We start from the raw sequence: 17458 nt of genomic DNA on the forward strand, positions 1-17458 counted from the left end.
TCAGTGGCCAGTCACCTAACTCAAGTTGGACGTGCTAAGATTGACCCAGTCTGGAAAAGAGAAATTTCCCATAAGTGGTCATCCGACTTCCGGTTATCTTGTCCATCTCCAAAACTCTCTCCCTTTACACTGTCTGAACTGGAAGACGCTTTGAAGAGGGTTAAACCAGGAACAGCTGCTGGCTATGATAACATCACCCCAGAACTCATTCTTAACCTGGGTCCCGCTGCAAAGAAGTGGCTCGCTTCATTCCTGTCCCACATCTTGGAATCTGAGGCTATGCCCAAAGTTTGGCGTCGTGCGAAGATTATAGCGGTTTTGAAACCAAAGAAAGACCCAACACTGGCCGACAGCTATAGACCAATTTCTCTCCTCTCCGTGTGTTACAAACTCCTTGAGAGGCTGCTTCTGTCATGTATTTCTCATATTACAGATAAATTCCTATCACCCGCCCAAGCTGGTTTCCGCCCAGGAAGATCTACCTCTCAACATACATTGAAAATGGATTCCAGAAGAATTTAAAGACGGGTGCTGTCTTTGTTGATCTCACAGCAGCCTATGACATGGTCTGGCACCGTGGTCTCCTAGTCAAGATCTCAAGATGCCTGCCTCCATGGGTGGCCAACACTATATCGTTTCCTCTCCAAAACAGAAGATTCTGGGTGCATCTGGGTGACAAGTCTAGCAGATAGAGACTTGTCTCAAGTTGCCTCCCCCAGGGCTCTGTTCTGGCTCCTACACTATTTAATATTTACATCAATGACCTCCCAGAAACTTCTTCAAGGAAGTTCATCTACGCCGATGACATCTGCTGTGCAACTCAGGCATCCAAGTTTGACATCCTCGAGGAAACACTCACGAAAGACATGTCTGATATCTGATTACTGTAAAAAATGGCGACTAATCCCTAGCACTGCAAAAACGGTATCATCTGTTTTCCATTTACACCATGCCTCGGCCTCACGTGAGCTTAATGTGCAGATTGGCGATACGAGAATCCGGCATGAAGCCCAGCCAGTCTATCTTGGCGTTACTCTCGATCGCACTCTGTCATTTCACGAACATCTCATAAAAACTGCAGCAAAGGTGGGCGCAAGGAATAACATCATTGCAAGACTGGCCAGCTCCTCATGGGGCGCGAGCGCTTCCACACTACGATCATCATCTCTGGCATTATGCTATTCCACTGCAGAATACTGTGCCTCAGTATGGTTCCGTAGCCCCCATGTCCACTTGGTCGATTCCAAATTATATTTCTCCATGAGGATAATTTCTGGAACCATCCGTTCCACCCCGGTTCCATGGCTGCCAGTTCTTAGCAACATCGCCCCACCAGATATTCGTCGGGATGTGGCATCATCTAAGTTCATTTCCCACATCTACGCTCTACCGGACCTGCCAATATACGCGGATATCTTCGCCCACCCTGTCCAACGCTTGACGTCTCCTCACCCAATCTGGTCCCCTATGCCTACACTGAACTTCTCTGTTCCAGTCTCTTGGAAACAGAGTTGACAGTCAGCTGAGGTAAAGAACAAACACCTCATCACAGACCCCTGCAAGCATCAACCCGGCTTTGACCTAGCACGTTATGATTGGGCCCTCCTCAATCGCTATATAGCGAACAGGCCATGGCTGGTGCGCCGCTATGTTCCATCGCTGGGGAGCCAGAGACAACCCGAACTGCCCCTGTGGCTACAGACAGACTATGACCCACATAGTCAATGACTGCCACCTCTCCAGATTCAAAGGAGGTCTCGAAACTTTACATCATGCTCAACCTGACGCTGCTGACTGGCTACGGAAGAAGGGCAAATGCTAGAAGAAGAAGGCACAGATTTTATTAGTGTTACATGGCTGTTTTTCTTGTATTTGTTGATTATTCCCAACATATGGTATGAATGTAAATAGGGGGCATAAACATTCTAATTTCATCAATGAACATCATCTAGACAGAATATCAACAAGGAAATTACGGTCATAAAAGATAAATTAGAGTGGATGGGCTTTGCAGAAAATTGTAGGTCATTATAATCATAAAAGTGTGTGAGCAAACATTATTCTAAAGTGCAGACAGAACATTCTAATGAGCAGACCACACACACATGTCGTGATATAAACAAGTATCAGTAAATTCATGAAGATTGAACTCCTATCAAATACTTTCTCTGATTACAGTAGTATAAAACTAGAAATAAACAAACAAAAAAGGAAACATTGAAAAGTTCCAATGTATAGAGTGCAAGTAACCAACCTATTGAATAACTGTGTCTCTATAGTACATCAAAAAATAAATAAAATAAAAAGAATACATGGAGGGATGGGGAGATAGCAGAATGGTTATCCAAAAAGACTTTCATGCCTGATGCACCAAATATGCCAGGTTCAATCTTTAGCACCAACATAAGCCAGAGCTGAGCAATGCTCTAGTGTAAAAAATAAATAAAAATATAAACAATAAAAAAATGAAGACATAAAGTCCATAGCAACTTTGGCCTACCTTAGGAAGCAATAAAAATTTTCAAGTCAACAATCTAACCTCAGACCTAAAAGAAGTAGAGGAAGCCAACTGTGGGGCACCTGGTTGAGCACACACATAATTACAGTGTACAAGGGCCCATGTTCAAGACCCTGGTTCCCACTTGCAGAGGGGAAGCTTCAGGATCTGTAAAACAGTAATACAGGTGACTCTGTTTCTCTCCCTGTCTCTCCCTTTCCTCTCAATTTCTCTTTGTCTTTATCCAAAATAAAAATATGTAAATAAATAGATTTAAAGGAAGTAGAAAAATAAGGACCTGGAAGGTTCTGTAGTGACTAGGGTGCTGGCATAAATTCTAGGTTCAGTTCCTGGCAGTTTATGTGCCAAAGTGATGCTCTCACTCTACCCCCCCATCTCTATCATTAATAAATCAATAATATATTTTAAATGAAAGAAAAATAGGAGAAAACAAATAGAATACATGGTGGAATACTGCACAGTTGTTAACAAAAATGAAAAAGCTATCTCTTTTGACTCACCTTTTATGAAGTTTGAAGTAATCATGTAAGTGAGATAAACAAAAAACCAAAGAAACAAAAAAAGAATAGTGGATGATCTCACTAAAGATGAAACCTAACAAAGACAGGACAAGAAAACACTAAGCAAAACCTGGACTGAGTAAGATGTCTTGCCCTAAAACTCAAGACTTGAGAAGGAGGGGAATGAACAGGATGAGGGGACTTTGCAGTCCTTGTGCATGATGGTGGAAAACAACCTAAGCTGGCAGTGAGAATGTTTTACAGATATTTCTCATGTAGAGATATGGGATTCTATCCTTGTGTCAACAACCATACTATAGATGACTAACCCTCAAGAAAATGATGAATGGGAAAGTGAATAAAAGTAATAATATACAATTTCAGTGTAAGTGAATGGCACAGACATAATAATACAAAAGAAAAAGAAAATTATTAATGAAACCAAGAGCTGGTAGTTGCTTTTTGTTTCTTTTTCTGACACAAAGATTATTGCTGGGATTTGTTACCTGCACTGACAACTCCACCATTCCATTCACTCCACACATATATACATACACATATATGTGTGTATATATAGTATATATAATATATAAATATATAAATAATATAATGTATACTATAATATATTATATATAAATGACATATTATAATAATTATATACACACATATAATATATATGTATATATTATATATTACATATATAATTTCTGATAAATAATTTTTAAAAAAATAGAGAGGAAGAGAGCTATCTGCAGCACTACTCCACTGCTTGTGAAGCCTCTCCCCTGTAGATAGGGCCTGGATACATGAACCTTCATCCTTGCTCATGGCAACATGTAAAACAAGAGTTGATGGTTTTAAAAGGTGAGGAAGATTGGCAAAATTTTAGTTAAATCACTAATTTAAAAAAAGAATTCAAATAAATACAACTAGAAGCAAAAGGGAAGAAGTTACAGCAGATCCCACAGAAATAGAATCATGAGACCACTGTGAACATCTTTATACCACTAATTATGAAACTGTAAGTGATGAATAAATTCTTAGAATCAAAGACTAAATGAGGAAGAAACAGAAAAATTATATAGACACAGAGGCCAGAAGTTATTGGCAAGGGTGCATGCCTTCCCATGGGTGCAGTCCAGGTTGGAGTCTCAGCACCACCTTTTCCCCATGGCATTGGGGAAAGCTCAGATACTGTGGATATTCTTTCCCTCTCTCTGTCTCCCCCCACCCCCTTACTCTGAATGAAAAATCTATTTTAGGAGTAGGGAGATCACACATCCACACCACAAAAATAATAACAAGAAAGAGAAACGGAAGGAGGGAAGGAAAGCTTTTACAGACCAATTACAATCAAGTATATTAAAACAATAAAAAATCTCCACCTCTGAAAAAAAAAATCCACATACTAAAGACCAGATGGTTTCAATAGTAAATTCTGTTAAACCTTCAAACATGACATATGTGTGTCCTTTTGAAGCTCTACCAAAAAGCTGAAGAGGGAATCTTTCCAAACACATTTCATAAGGCCAACATTACCATTGAATCAAAAGTAGATAAGGAAATAACAAAAAAATTAAATATCAGACACCAGCTCCTCTGTCTGCCTGTTGCCCGCATTCTGGCCCAGGCCTGTCTCGCCGCACCATGCTGGTCAAGGGGGGCACCGAGTGCATCAAGTACCTCCTGTTTGGACTGAACTTCATCTTCTGGCTGGCTGGGATCGCAGTCCTTGCCATTGGACTATGGTTGTGGTTCGACACTCAGACCAAAAGCATCTTGGAGCAGGACGATAACCACTCCAGCTTCCACACAGGAGTGTACATTCTGGTGGGCACTGGTGTTCTCATGACGCTGGTGGGGTTCCTGAGCTGCTGTGGTGCTGTGCAAGAGTCCTAGTGCATGCTGGGACTGTTCTTCACCTTCCTCTTAGTGATATTCACCATTAAGATAGTGCGGCCATCTGGGGATACTCTCACAAAGAAGAGGTGATTAAGGAAGTCCAGAAATTCTACCAGGACCCCTATACCAAGATGAAGAACAAGGATGAGCTGCAGAAGGAGACATTGAAGGCCATCCACTCCATATTGAACTGCTACAGGATGACCAGAGCACTTGAACAATTTCTCACTGACATCTGCCCTGAAAAGAAACTAATGAAAAGCATCACTACAAAGCCCTGCCCTCAAGCCATACAGGAGGTCTTCGACAAGTTCCACATCATCCGCGCCCTGGGCATCAGGATCTCTGTGGTGACTATATACGGCATGATCTTCAGTATGATCCTGTTCTGTGCCATTCATAGAAGCAGAGAGATGGTCTAGAGTCAGCTCACACCCCTGAGCAGGAAGAGTCCTACTGAAGATCGTTAGTGATTTTCTTGGGGGTTAAAGTTTATTGTTTGCTGGGTTGTTTTTTTGTTTCTTTGTTTGTTTGTTTATTTTGTTTTGCCACTAACCTTAGTATTCATTCTGCACGTCAAAACCAAACAAAAATAATTATTCTGTGTTTGTCTTTTTAATGCTTTTCAACCTGGATATTTGTAGTCGAGGGATTTGGGGGTTTGGTTTGCTTGTATTTTCATTTTTCCTTTTTCATCAGTTGTTTTTGCTTATTATATTACGCAGAAATCCTGCAGTGAAAGGTACTATATTTGCTAGACTCTAGACAAAAGATATTGTGTATATAAAAAGAATATTTTTGTCTTTAAGTAGATAAAAAATATCAAATTTAATCGGGTTGTAACTTATGTTGATACTTAATAAAGGACTATGACAGCAACAAACACTGAGTATCAATATCTGTAGTAGATACAGATACAAAGAACCTCAATCAAATCCCATCAGACTTAATTCAACAATACAATAATGACTAAACCAAATTTATTTCAGGGATAGAAGGGTGATATGCAAACATATTGATATGATGCATCAATTCAACAAAAAGAAAGTTAAAGTCATAAAAACTTATCAATAGGGAGTTGGGCTGTAGCGCAGCGGGTTAAGCGCAGGTGGCGCAAAGCACAAGGACCGGCATAAGGATCCCGGTTCGAACCCCGGCTCCCCACCTGCAGGGGAGTCGCTTCACAAGCGGTGAAGCAGGTCTGCAGGTGTCTATCTTTCTCTCCTCCTCTCTGTCTTCCCCTCCTCTCTCCATTTCTCTCTGTCCTATCCAACAACGACAACAACAATAATAACTACAACAATAAAACAACAAGGGCAACAAAAGGAAATAAATAAATAAAATAAATATTTAAAAAAAAAAAACCTTATCAATAGACACAGAGATAGCATCAGACAAAATTCAGCAACTATTTACAATAAAAAAAAATTCTATTCCGGGTGGAGCCAAGATGACGACTTGGAAACAACACCTGGGGTGAGCTCCAAAAAAGCGGATTACAACCTGGGATGCTCTAGAGAGGTTAAGATATTTGGCACGTCCCTGAAATTGTGAATAGGGGGTGGTCAGGGTGACATCAAAAAAGAGTCCTATAACCCACTCTTAGGTGGGCAAACAGAGGCCAAAGGGACAAAGAAAGGAAAATCTTAGGCTTCATTATATCTGAACTCAGCATTCCCTACTACCCCAGAAGCACAGGCTAGCTGCCCCTAGCAGGATCCCTGCAGAGTTATTTTCTTTACCAATATTCCTGGCACAGCAGGGGTGTCACTCTAAACCTTTTTCTTTTCCTTCTCTCTCTCTCTTTTTTTTTTTTTTTTGATAGGTGGCTGGAGCTCTATTTGAGTGACAAAATGCCTGACCAATCAGAACCTGAGTCCTACCTGGAGTTGTCTTGATTTTTTTTTTTTTTTATACTTCTTATAACTGGTTGTCTTTACTTAAGCTGCATACAACCAATCTGGTGTGGTCCAAGCTGCAGACAGAATGTTAGGGTTTTTACTCTGTAATATTTTATTATTGCTATTATTATATATGCCTGTCCCTTTTTCCTCCTCTTCAGGTTGACCAAGATTAACTGCTGTTGCCTTTTACATTGATAGGTGACTGGGTGTCCTATTCGTTGTGAGAGGAACTTTTTTCTCTTTCCCACTTCCCTCCACCTTACTTTTTCTCTCCTCCTAGTTAATACAAAAAAAAAAAAAAAAACCCTCTTTCCTTTCACTGCTCTTTCTTTTCTCCTCTCTTTCTTGTTCTATTCTTCCTTCTTTTTCCTTCTGAATTCACTGACACTGGTTTGTGAATTCATTTTTGGAAGAAATCTGACTCAGAGTGAACTCTGTGTGTGTGTGTGTGTGTGTGTGTGTGTGTGTGTGTGTATGTGTGTCTTTTCTACTTTATTTTCTCCTCTTGCTGTCCATAGAACTTATAGTGGACAGTAGATCTGCATAATTGTCTACTCTTACTTTCCCTTTTTCCCTTTACTTTCTTTTTCTATTGGTTCTGTTTGCTATTTTTTCTTTGAATGGAGATGTTGTTTGGATAACTGTTATTCATTGAACTGCATCAATCTTTGCTTCAGTTGGTATTGTTGTAATTTCTGAGGTTGGTGACTGCATTTGTGAAAAGTCTATGGTATAGTATGGCTAAGCACAACTGAAGAAAGACAGAACAAAAAATACAAACCACATCAATGAAAAAAATGGTTAAATCAAGAGCAAATAAAACTGCTACCACAATGAATCATGAGAGGAGCCCAGAAGAAACTCCAAATCAGTCAAAAGTAACCATAGATAAGAAAAGTATTCAACCAAGAATATTGAACAATTATTAACATCTATGAACCCAATGAGGGACAATCTAAATACATCAAACACATACTGAAAGAAATACAAAAACACATCAATAGTAATACTATAATAGTGGGAGACTTCATCATCCCACTCTCATACTTAGATCAGTGAAGCAGAGAATCAACAAAGAAACTAGAGAATTAAATGAAGAGATGGGCAGACTAGACCTCTTGGACATATTTAGAGTTCTTCACCCCAGAAAACTAGAATACACATTCTTTTCAAATCCACAAAGCACATCCTGAAAGATAGACCACATGGTAGGCCACTAAAACAGTATCAAGAAATTCAAGAGCATTAAATCATCCCAAGTATCTTCTCAGACTACAGTGGAATAAAGCTAATATTCAACAGCAAACAGACCACCTCATCTCTGTGAGAATGGCATACATCAAATAGGACAGCAGCAACCAATGCTAGAGAGGCTGTGGGAGAAAGGAACCCTTCTGCACTGCTGCTGGGGATGTAAATTGATCCAACCTCTGTGAAGAGCAGTCCGGAAAAAGCTGTGGTATATATACACAATGGAATACTACACGGCTATGAACCCAACATCTCTGACCCATCTTGGATGGAGCTAGAAGGAATATGTTAAGCCAGCTAAGCCAGAAAGACAAAGACAAATATGGGATGATCCCACTCATAAATAGAAATTGAGAAAGAACAGAAAGTTAATCAAAGCAAGTTTGGGCAGAATTTGGAGTTGGGTACCAAAGTAAAAATCTCTGGGTTGAGGGCGAGGGTGGAAGTTAGACCTCATTATGGGGGGAGGGAAGGACACAGTCTTTTTGGTTGAATGTCTCAAACTTTTTAATGCACAGACCATAGGCTGAGTCTTTGATATGTTGACTCTCTTAAAAGCTTAGAACAGGGAGAACAGAAGCAACCAGTGGCTCAGCTATATACACATAATGTCAAAGGACATAAATTATGGTGATGTGTATGATACAATAAATCCCTACAAAGGGATATTTCAAAGTTAACCCAATTGCCAAATAATGTGATTATAGGAATAACTGTCTACTGCCTTCTTAAACCCTAAGACAGCAGGTACCTCCTACTTCCTCTATAGAACCTATATTTCCCCCAGTCTGGGACCTGTAGGGTGTGGCTCACTTTCCTGCATGCTTCTCTCAATTCATACCAAATGACATTGCATCTGCAGATCCCAACCTAATCAATGCAACGAGTACCACCTCAGCATGCTTCACTTCAGACTCTGTCCAAAGACTTCAAGCATGGAATATCAACCCTTCAGCCTTAATATTCGGGTGAGAACTTTCCTGTCATAGGATTCCTTAATTCCATTTCAGGTGGTTCACTTCCTAACAAAGTCCTAAAACCTAGATAGAGACCAGGTCCCATGAGGTAGAGCATATGTTCACATGTATCCATAAATATGGGCAAAATATATACCTGAAAGCAAAATATATACCTGAAAGCAAAAGTACACAATAGTCTTCAGTGAGTCAGTATAAAGTTCCTAGTGAAATAGTGTATACTTAGACTTAGATACTCTCCTCACCTACTTCCAGTTACACTTCCCTCACTCACTCCAAAGCTAACCTTATCAAAGCAAGGTCTGAAAAAGCTGAATAAGGGCAAGAGGCTGGCATACTTTATTGATGACTCTTTAGTCACTATCAGGCTACCCCATTTGCTGGGGCCCTGTTCAGGGAGTCCTGAGATTCCCAAACAGACATGATGGGCCTAGACCCTCGAAGAATCCCTCTCCATAATATTACCAGTCATCTCTATCAAGTACAACAAAATAGACCCTTTTGTGGGCCCCCATAGGACCTTGCCCTCAATTTGGATCAACAATGGTAGAGAATGTCCCATCTTTTAAAGGGAGGATGGACAACATACTCTATGCATCCAAGGAAGATGGGTCCTCAAATCGGAGCAGCTTGGAATGTTCCTACTCATGACTATAGAATATGAGTTCACATCTACAGGGATGGAGAGATCACATAGGCTTTCAACCCGAATATGGGCCCCAGATCAAAACAAATCACTGGGATTTACAGTTAACAATATTTATGCACCTTTCCCATATTTTGGAACTACTCTGTTCCCTGACCCAACTTTCTGGTCCTTTTTCCAGCTATGACACCATCTCCCCAGACAATAACTTGGATCCACCTGTATATCAGATTTCAGGCTCAGGAGAAAAAAAAACTAACATAGTCACAGACACCCTTTGGAATAGAACTAAAATAGGCTTACTAGCTATCTACAAAACGGAGACCCCCCTCCCATCTAACTCTTCATCTGCACTACTCCAGCCTTTAGATTCATGATTAGTCAACAACTTGTTTGGCTTTATATGTTAACTCTCTTTTCAGCCACTAGGTTCCAGATGCTACCATGATGCCAACCAGACTCCCCCAGATAGACAACCCCACCAATGCATCCAGGAGCCCTGCTTCCCTAGAACCCTGCCCCACTAGGGAAAGAGAGAGGCAGGTTGCGAGTATGGATCAACCTGTCAATGCCCATGTTCAGCAGGGAAGCAATTACAGAAGGCAGACTTTCCACCTTTTGCATCCCACAGTCACCCTGGGTCCATACACTAATAGGTATAAAGAATAGGAAAAGCTATCAGAGGAGGGGATGAGAAGCAGATCATGGGGATTGTGTGCAGTTGTATCCCTCTTATCTGGTGGTTTTGTTAATGTCTTCTTTTCATAAACAAAATTTTAAAAAATCTATTCAATGGAAAAATATACCATAGCATAGTAAAGACCACAAGCCATAAATTCACAATTAGTATTATAATCAATAGTGAAGAAGTGAAAGTTGTTCCTTTAAAATCAGGGACAGTACAAGATTGTTCACTCTCCTTACTATTATTCACATAGTATTGATAATCCTAGCTAGCGCCATTAAATAAGAAAAAGGAATGATATATATCTGAAATGGAAAAGAAGGAATAAAATCATTCCTATTTTCAAATGACATGATAATAAATATAAAACTCTAAACACTGCACTAAGTATAAGACAATAAATACATTATCATCATACAAAAAGCTGCTGCATTTATTTATGTTAATAATATGCCAGAAGACAAAGAAATCAAGAGATCAATCCCATTTACAATAGCATCAGATAAGTTTGAATACCATGAAATAAATGTAATAAAGGGGATGAAACTATTTTATATTGAAGGCTATATTGCTTTGCTAAACAATCAATAATATAAGAAAATGGGAAAACATTTTGTGCTCATGAATTGGTAGAATTAACATTCTTATAATGGGCTTTCCACCCATGCATTATACAGATTCAGCACAATTCTTATCAAAATTCCTGTTGCATTGTTTATGGGTATAGAACATCACTATAATTTGTATAGGACTTTATCAACAAACAAGTAATAGATAAATAACAGATAGTAAATAAATAAATTGTGAAAAAAGAAAGCATAGGGGCTTAAATCCCTTATCTGTAAAATGTCAACAACAATATTTTTCTAATATTTAGGGCAAACTTGAAATAAGAGAACAGAACTTGTTGAATACAGTGTCTTCTGCAAAGAGCCTCACATATGTTAAGTGTGAGATTTACTCTAGAATTAATAAAACTGTCCTTTTACTCACCTTATTCTTCATCTTACTAATCCTTAACTCTAGTAATGATTGTGACACTTAATCAGTAGTTTTACTCTTGGATAAGTCAGAGACATACCTCATCATTTTTCAATTACTATAATAGTGATGTTTAAAATGAATGGTAATTTAGAATACCATTTGGATAAGTTTTTTTTTATTTGGGTGAACTTAATGCAGCTTCTAAGATTCATTATTTGGATAGTGTACAATTATGATAGCTGGACAGATGATTGTTCTTATCAAATGGTTTCATCTTACTTCATCAGTAACATTGTGTCACAGCTATCTGTACTTCTAAAGGTACTATTTCTTCATCCCACCACTCCTGCCTTACTCCTAGTTTTTCAGTTCTTGAAGTTTATTCCACTCAGTGCATTATGTCGATATGTGTTCCTACAGAACCATTCACATTTTCATCTGACCACATTTTTTTAATCTCAGGGGCTTGATTACTGCACTACGAATCCACTGCTCCTGGCTGCCATTTTTCCTTTTTTCCCCACTAGATAGAACAGAGAGAAATTGAGAGAGGGGGGGGTTGAGAGGAAGAGAGAAAGATAGACACTTGCAGACCTGCAGATGGGTGCAGGGGGCTCAAACTAGGGGGCTCAAATCCTTGCACGGGTCCTTGCACTTAACCCGGTGCACCATTGCGCAACCCCCTGACCGGAAGTTCCTTGAAGAAGGAATTATCTCCCCATCTCCATCCTCCAACATCTTAGATAAAGCCTGGGTAAACAGCAAATAATAAATATATGATGAAATAAAATAATACTAGAAGTGTTAAAATCTATTGTTTACAAAATATTAATGTATTGAGTTACATAGCTAGTGTTTTTGTTTGAAAAGAAAAGGAATTGTTTTTGACATATATTCAGAAAAACATTTCTGATGAATCATAGGCTTAGATTTGTTTTATTCTCTTAGTTTTGTGTTAGTTTTCAGTCTTTGTAGCTCATGTTGAATTATTATTTTTGGGAAATTCAGGGTTCACTAAACAAATGCTACTCTACATTCTGCCAAAAAATTTAAGGATTTCATTGAGGAATGAATGTTGCTACTACCTTTCCAACAGCATGTGCCCACTTCCTCTCTGTGCGTCACATTCCATTAATTCTTTCATGACTTCAAATTTTTCATCATTGTTCTATCTGCTAGGGTGATTAGTGATACCTAATGTCCTTGAACATGCAACATGTGCACTCTACTGGGTATGTCAACTCCTTTCTCCCTAAGTATCTACTTGTCAGGTTTATATCTTTCTAGGTATAGGACAGTAAAAGTTATTAACACTTTAATATCTTTCTGTTTTCTCTACAGTCCTTCAAATAACCACATTAAATAATCAAAATTATTTTTCTCTTTTTGCTGATTTATTGAAGAAACTATTTTTTCATAACTTTTTATTTATGATTTGATCTTGAAAGAAATGTGAGATATGAACAGGGGAAAAATACTCTCATGTTAATTTAATGGTTTTACACAAGACAAATTTCCTCATCTTATCCTCATTTTATAAAAACAGTAAGTAGACTAAAAATTAGTAAGAAATTTTCTCGAAAATCATACTGTGAAAAAGTGCAGAGACATGATTTAAATGCACTTACTTAAAATTCCTAATATGTTCAATAAATGAAAGTGAAATATGGGGCTAGCAAGATATCTTCACTAAGGCTTTCAGGCTCTCTCTCTTTCCCTCTCCTCCTTTTCTCTTTCCATCTGAAAATGTTGGCCAGAAACTGTGAAACCTGGGATATAAGAAGTCAAATAAAAATTTTTAAAAAGTCATATGTGTCCACATGTAAAACTAAAAATGTATTTATATGTGGCATTTGAATAATTCTCATTGCATTTTACAATTTCAATATGTGATTTGTGTTTTTAATCTCAGATATTAATTTGAATTTGGAGTGAAGATACTGGGTATGCTGAGGGACTTATTCAAGATCACTTGGTCAAAATACATCAATGCTGGATTAAGAAACCAATTTCTTCATGCCTGTTCCAGCAACCTTCTTTCTATTCAAATCTTTAATTCCAAAATTAATGTAATTTTTCCCTCCACAAATCTGAGCCTAAAAAATTCCTTCAATCTATAAGTAATCCATAGATTTTAAAATAAGAATGCTAATGTTCATTATCCAAAACATTTGTTTATTGGGTTTGCTATCAAGGTAAAAAAAAAAAAAAAGCATCCTTTGGATTAATATTAAATCCCCTTCTAGTAGCAACAAAGAATACCATTAATATTCTACCAGGTATACATACAGGGAAGAAAAGGTGGCTGAAGGAGACAGGGTTTGTGCAGCTCAATGTAAGATACTCATATTTACAGATTCTTGGTGGTAACAATGTTATTAAATATAACTCATTTGTGGTATTTTAAACTCAAAATGGAAATAATTTCTTGATTCTCACAGAACATACTGAGTTAAAAATAAAACCAATAAAGTTCAGATCACATACTAAGTAGAGTGACTGCTATAAGCAGAAAAATGGTTATATACTGATATAAATATACTGAAATTTTAATTAGGAACTAAATACAATAAAAAAAGTTATCACACTTGCTTAACACTTTCAGAGTGGTTTCATCTTACTGATGCTCCTACAACTACAGAATGAATATAAATATATAACATTAATGGATTTCTAATAGGCTATAAAGATATTCAAAATGGATATTAAAATCTTATATGACTTTTGAGATATTCAGAACTTAAACATGTTGGTTGATAGTTTTGTGAGAGAAATTTTCAAATACTGAAATGGCATTTAATCTAGTGAATATGTATATTATTTGTAAACTGAAACTTTTTTTACTCATTAGGGAGATACAGAAAATAATTAGTAACTGAGACTATCAATACTGTTGTGTTGCTGCCAGTACATTTTTTAAAATAAATTTATTTTTGGTTAAATGCCTTTTATTCTTTTTTTAATGCTATTATAGCCCAGAATTTTTTTTAAAGTCTCTTGTCATTACATATTCTCAAATAGGAACAGACTGAGAAGAATTCACTAATGTCCTTCTCTTACAAGTTAATATTTGAAAGCTTGAATAACTTAGTTATTGATGAGAGTTCAACACATTAGGTTAATTATAAGAGATAGGAGGCTGGATTTAATTTGATCTTAGCCATTTCCAGTCATTGCTCATTGAGTTATGAAATGGATTTAATCAGTAGTAGTACTTGGAGATAAAACAACAAACTCTAATTTATTAAAATCTATCATGATTATTTTACATTAATTTTTTCTGAAATTTTGAATAAGCTAATGATGATATGTATATATTTATCTAATTCTCTCTCTCTCTCTCTCTCTCACACACACACACACACACACACACACACACACACAATTACTTTATCTTCCTTAGTTATCCAAGGAATGTCATTCATAAAATTTAAAAAGATTACCCCAGGGTTTCAATTTCTTCTGTTTCTTTGGAGCAGAATATTGTCATTCTAAAACCTGTGCATTTTAAAAGAGAGGATTTTTATATTATTAGACAAATACTCTAAGATCTTCCTTCATGAACTTAGATGCAAAAAAAATGTCAGATTCTCCATATGTACAAAGGTGAAAGTTAGATGCATTCAAAATGATACTGTATCAGTGAAATCCACTGGAGAATAAATATTTAACATCTAAACATTTTCACTTGTATCTATTTTTATTATTTGTGAATTAGAATTAGTCAAGCACTATTACTATGAATTGTAAAATGTCCATATTAAAATGTTAACAACTCTATTCTGCCATATTTTAACTATTTCTGTAAAGTCAGATCTTCTGTGTTAAAAATGAGATTAAAATATGAAGTTTTTTTCTTACAGTAGTCAATAAGATATCGGGGGATGGGAGGGAATACAGAGTTCTGGTGGTGGGAATTGTGTGGAGTTGTACCCCTCTTATCATATGGTTTTTGTCAGTGTTTCTTTTTTATAAGTAAATTTTTTTTAAAAGAATACTCTCATGAGCAGCCCTCTGTGTATTATATTACCTTTGCTTACCAACTATATTTTATCAGAAAATTATCTTGCAGTTTTTAATATCACCAACTAGATGATATTGTGCTGACAGTTATTATTCTCTTAGTAAGTCTATTATGATTAGATAAAAATTTTTGAGATGAAAAACTATAATGTTTATCTCTTGGCATTTACAATCAGTACTTAACTTGATGCTCTATGAAAGACAAGAAAAAAATATGTAATTGAAAGAAATAAAACTAAACATTTGAAGATGACATGATTAAACTGAAAGTTATATGAAGAGAATTAAGTCACTTCATCTATCTTTAAGATACAAAAAAATTTCATTTGAAGAAGCAAAATATAAGAACATATGAATCACTTAAGTTTCTGAGAACATTTTTCAGATTTTTAAATACTTTTAGTTTATTTTAACATTTTTATTTATTTGTTATTGGATGGAGACAGAGATAAATCTTCAGCACTGCTTCACCACTCATGAAGCTTTCACCCTGCTGGTAGGGCTTGAATCTGGGTCCTTATGCACTGTAATGTGTGTGCTTAACTAGGTGTGCCACTACCTGGCCCCTAATAATTTTTATTGAGGGCGTTAACAATTTACAGTGTCGTTGACAGTAGTTGACACAAAGAAACAATTTTGTTATGTGACATGACCCCCAAAGTTCTTTCACTACTCCTTTCCCCTGCTTTCCCAGAGTTGCTTTGACATAATATACCATGCCCCATCCATGTTTCACACTGTGTTCTTTCCTCTCGTATTTATTAAGTAGCACTTACAAGTGAGATCAATCAATAGCTACTCTTCTGTTTTTTGGCTTATCACACTTAACATGGTATTTTCAAATTCCATTCAAGATGACACAAAGCAGATGACTTCACCACAGCTAAGTAACATTTCATCATATGTATGTATATATTTCCTTAGCCGCTCATCTGTCCTTGAATATCTAGATTGCTTCCAGGTTTTGGCTATTACAAACTGAGCTGTTAGGAACTCAGATCTATGTAGATCTCTTCTAATAGGTATTTTTACTTCCATGGGGTAAATCCCCAAGAAAGACATTGTTGGATCATCAGGTAATTACATTTCTAGTTTTCTGAGAAATCTTAAGACTGTTTTCCACAGAACCAATTTATATTTCCACAAGGAGGGCAGAAATGTCTGCTTTTCCCTCCCGTATCTCTAACATTTGTTGTTACTGTTCTTAATAATCTATGACATTCTTTTTTCAATTAGCAATAATCGCGCCTCGGATAAACCTCATTGGCTACGATACTGCCACTGCGCAAAGCTTATGACATTCTTTTTTTTCCCCTTTGCCTCCAGGGTTATTGCTGGTGCTTGGTGCCTGCACTATGAATCCATTGCTCCTGGAGGCTGTTTTTACCATTTTGTTGCCCTTGTTGTGCTTGTTGTAGTTGTTATTGTTGTCATAGCTGTAGTTGTTGGATAGGACAGAGAGAAATGGAGAGAGTAGGGGAAGACATAGAGAAGAGAAAGATAGACACCTGAAGACCTGCTTCACTGCTTGCAAAGCGACCTCCTGCAGGTGGGGAGCTGGGGCTCCAACCAGGATCCTTATGCTGGCCCTTGCACTTTGTGCCATGTGCGCTTCCCACTGTGCTCCAATCTATGACATTCCTACAGATGTGAAGTGGTATATCATTGTAGTCTTTATTTGCATTGTTCTGATAATCAGTGACTTTGAAGATTTTCTCATATTGGCTCTCTCAGTCTCTTTCCCAGTGAAGTTTCTGTTAATGTTCTCCCTCTATTTTTCTAATGGGGTAGTTTGTTTGATGCTGAGTGCACTGAGCTCTTTATTTATTTTGGTTAGTAGCCTTTATTTGAAGTAAAGATCTTCTTGGAGGTGGGTCATGGCACACCTGGTTGAGTGCATATATTGCAATGCTCTAGGACCCAGGTTCGAGCTCATGGTCCTCACTTGCAAGAGGAAAGCTTCACAAGTGGTCAAACAGGGCTGCAGGTGTCTATCTCTCTCCCTATCTCTACTTTCCTTCTCAATTTATGCTATGTCTACACAATAAACAAATAAGGATAATAAAAA

At 37.3% G+C, this 17458-nt stretch overlaps 2 pseudogenes; one reads left to right on the forward strand and one right to left on the reverse strand.

Moving 5' to 3' along the window:
* Positions 1 to 4665: 4665 nt before the first annotated feature.
* On the forward strand, positions 4666 to 5702 carry LOC103127855 (CD9 antigen-like; annotated as a pseudogene).
* A 10911-nt stretch (positions 5703 to 16613) lies between these two features.
* Positions 16614 to 16683, reverse strand: LOC132537795 (U4 spliceosomal RNA; annotated as a pseudogene).
* Positions 16684 to 17458: the final 775 nt, after the last annotated feature.

This window comes from Erinaceus europaeus, chromosome 3, assembly GCF_950295315.1.
Source record: "Erinaceus europaeus chromosome 3, mEriEur2.1, whole genome shotgun sequence".
Taxonomy (NCBI): Eukaryota; Metazoa; Chordata; class Mammalia; order Eulipotyphla; family Erinaceidae; genus Erinaceus; species Erinaceus europaeus.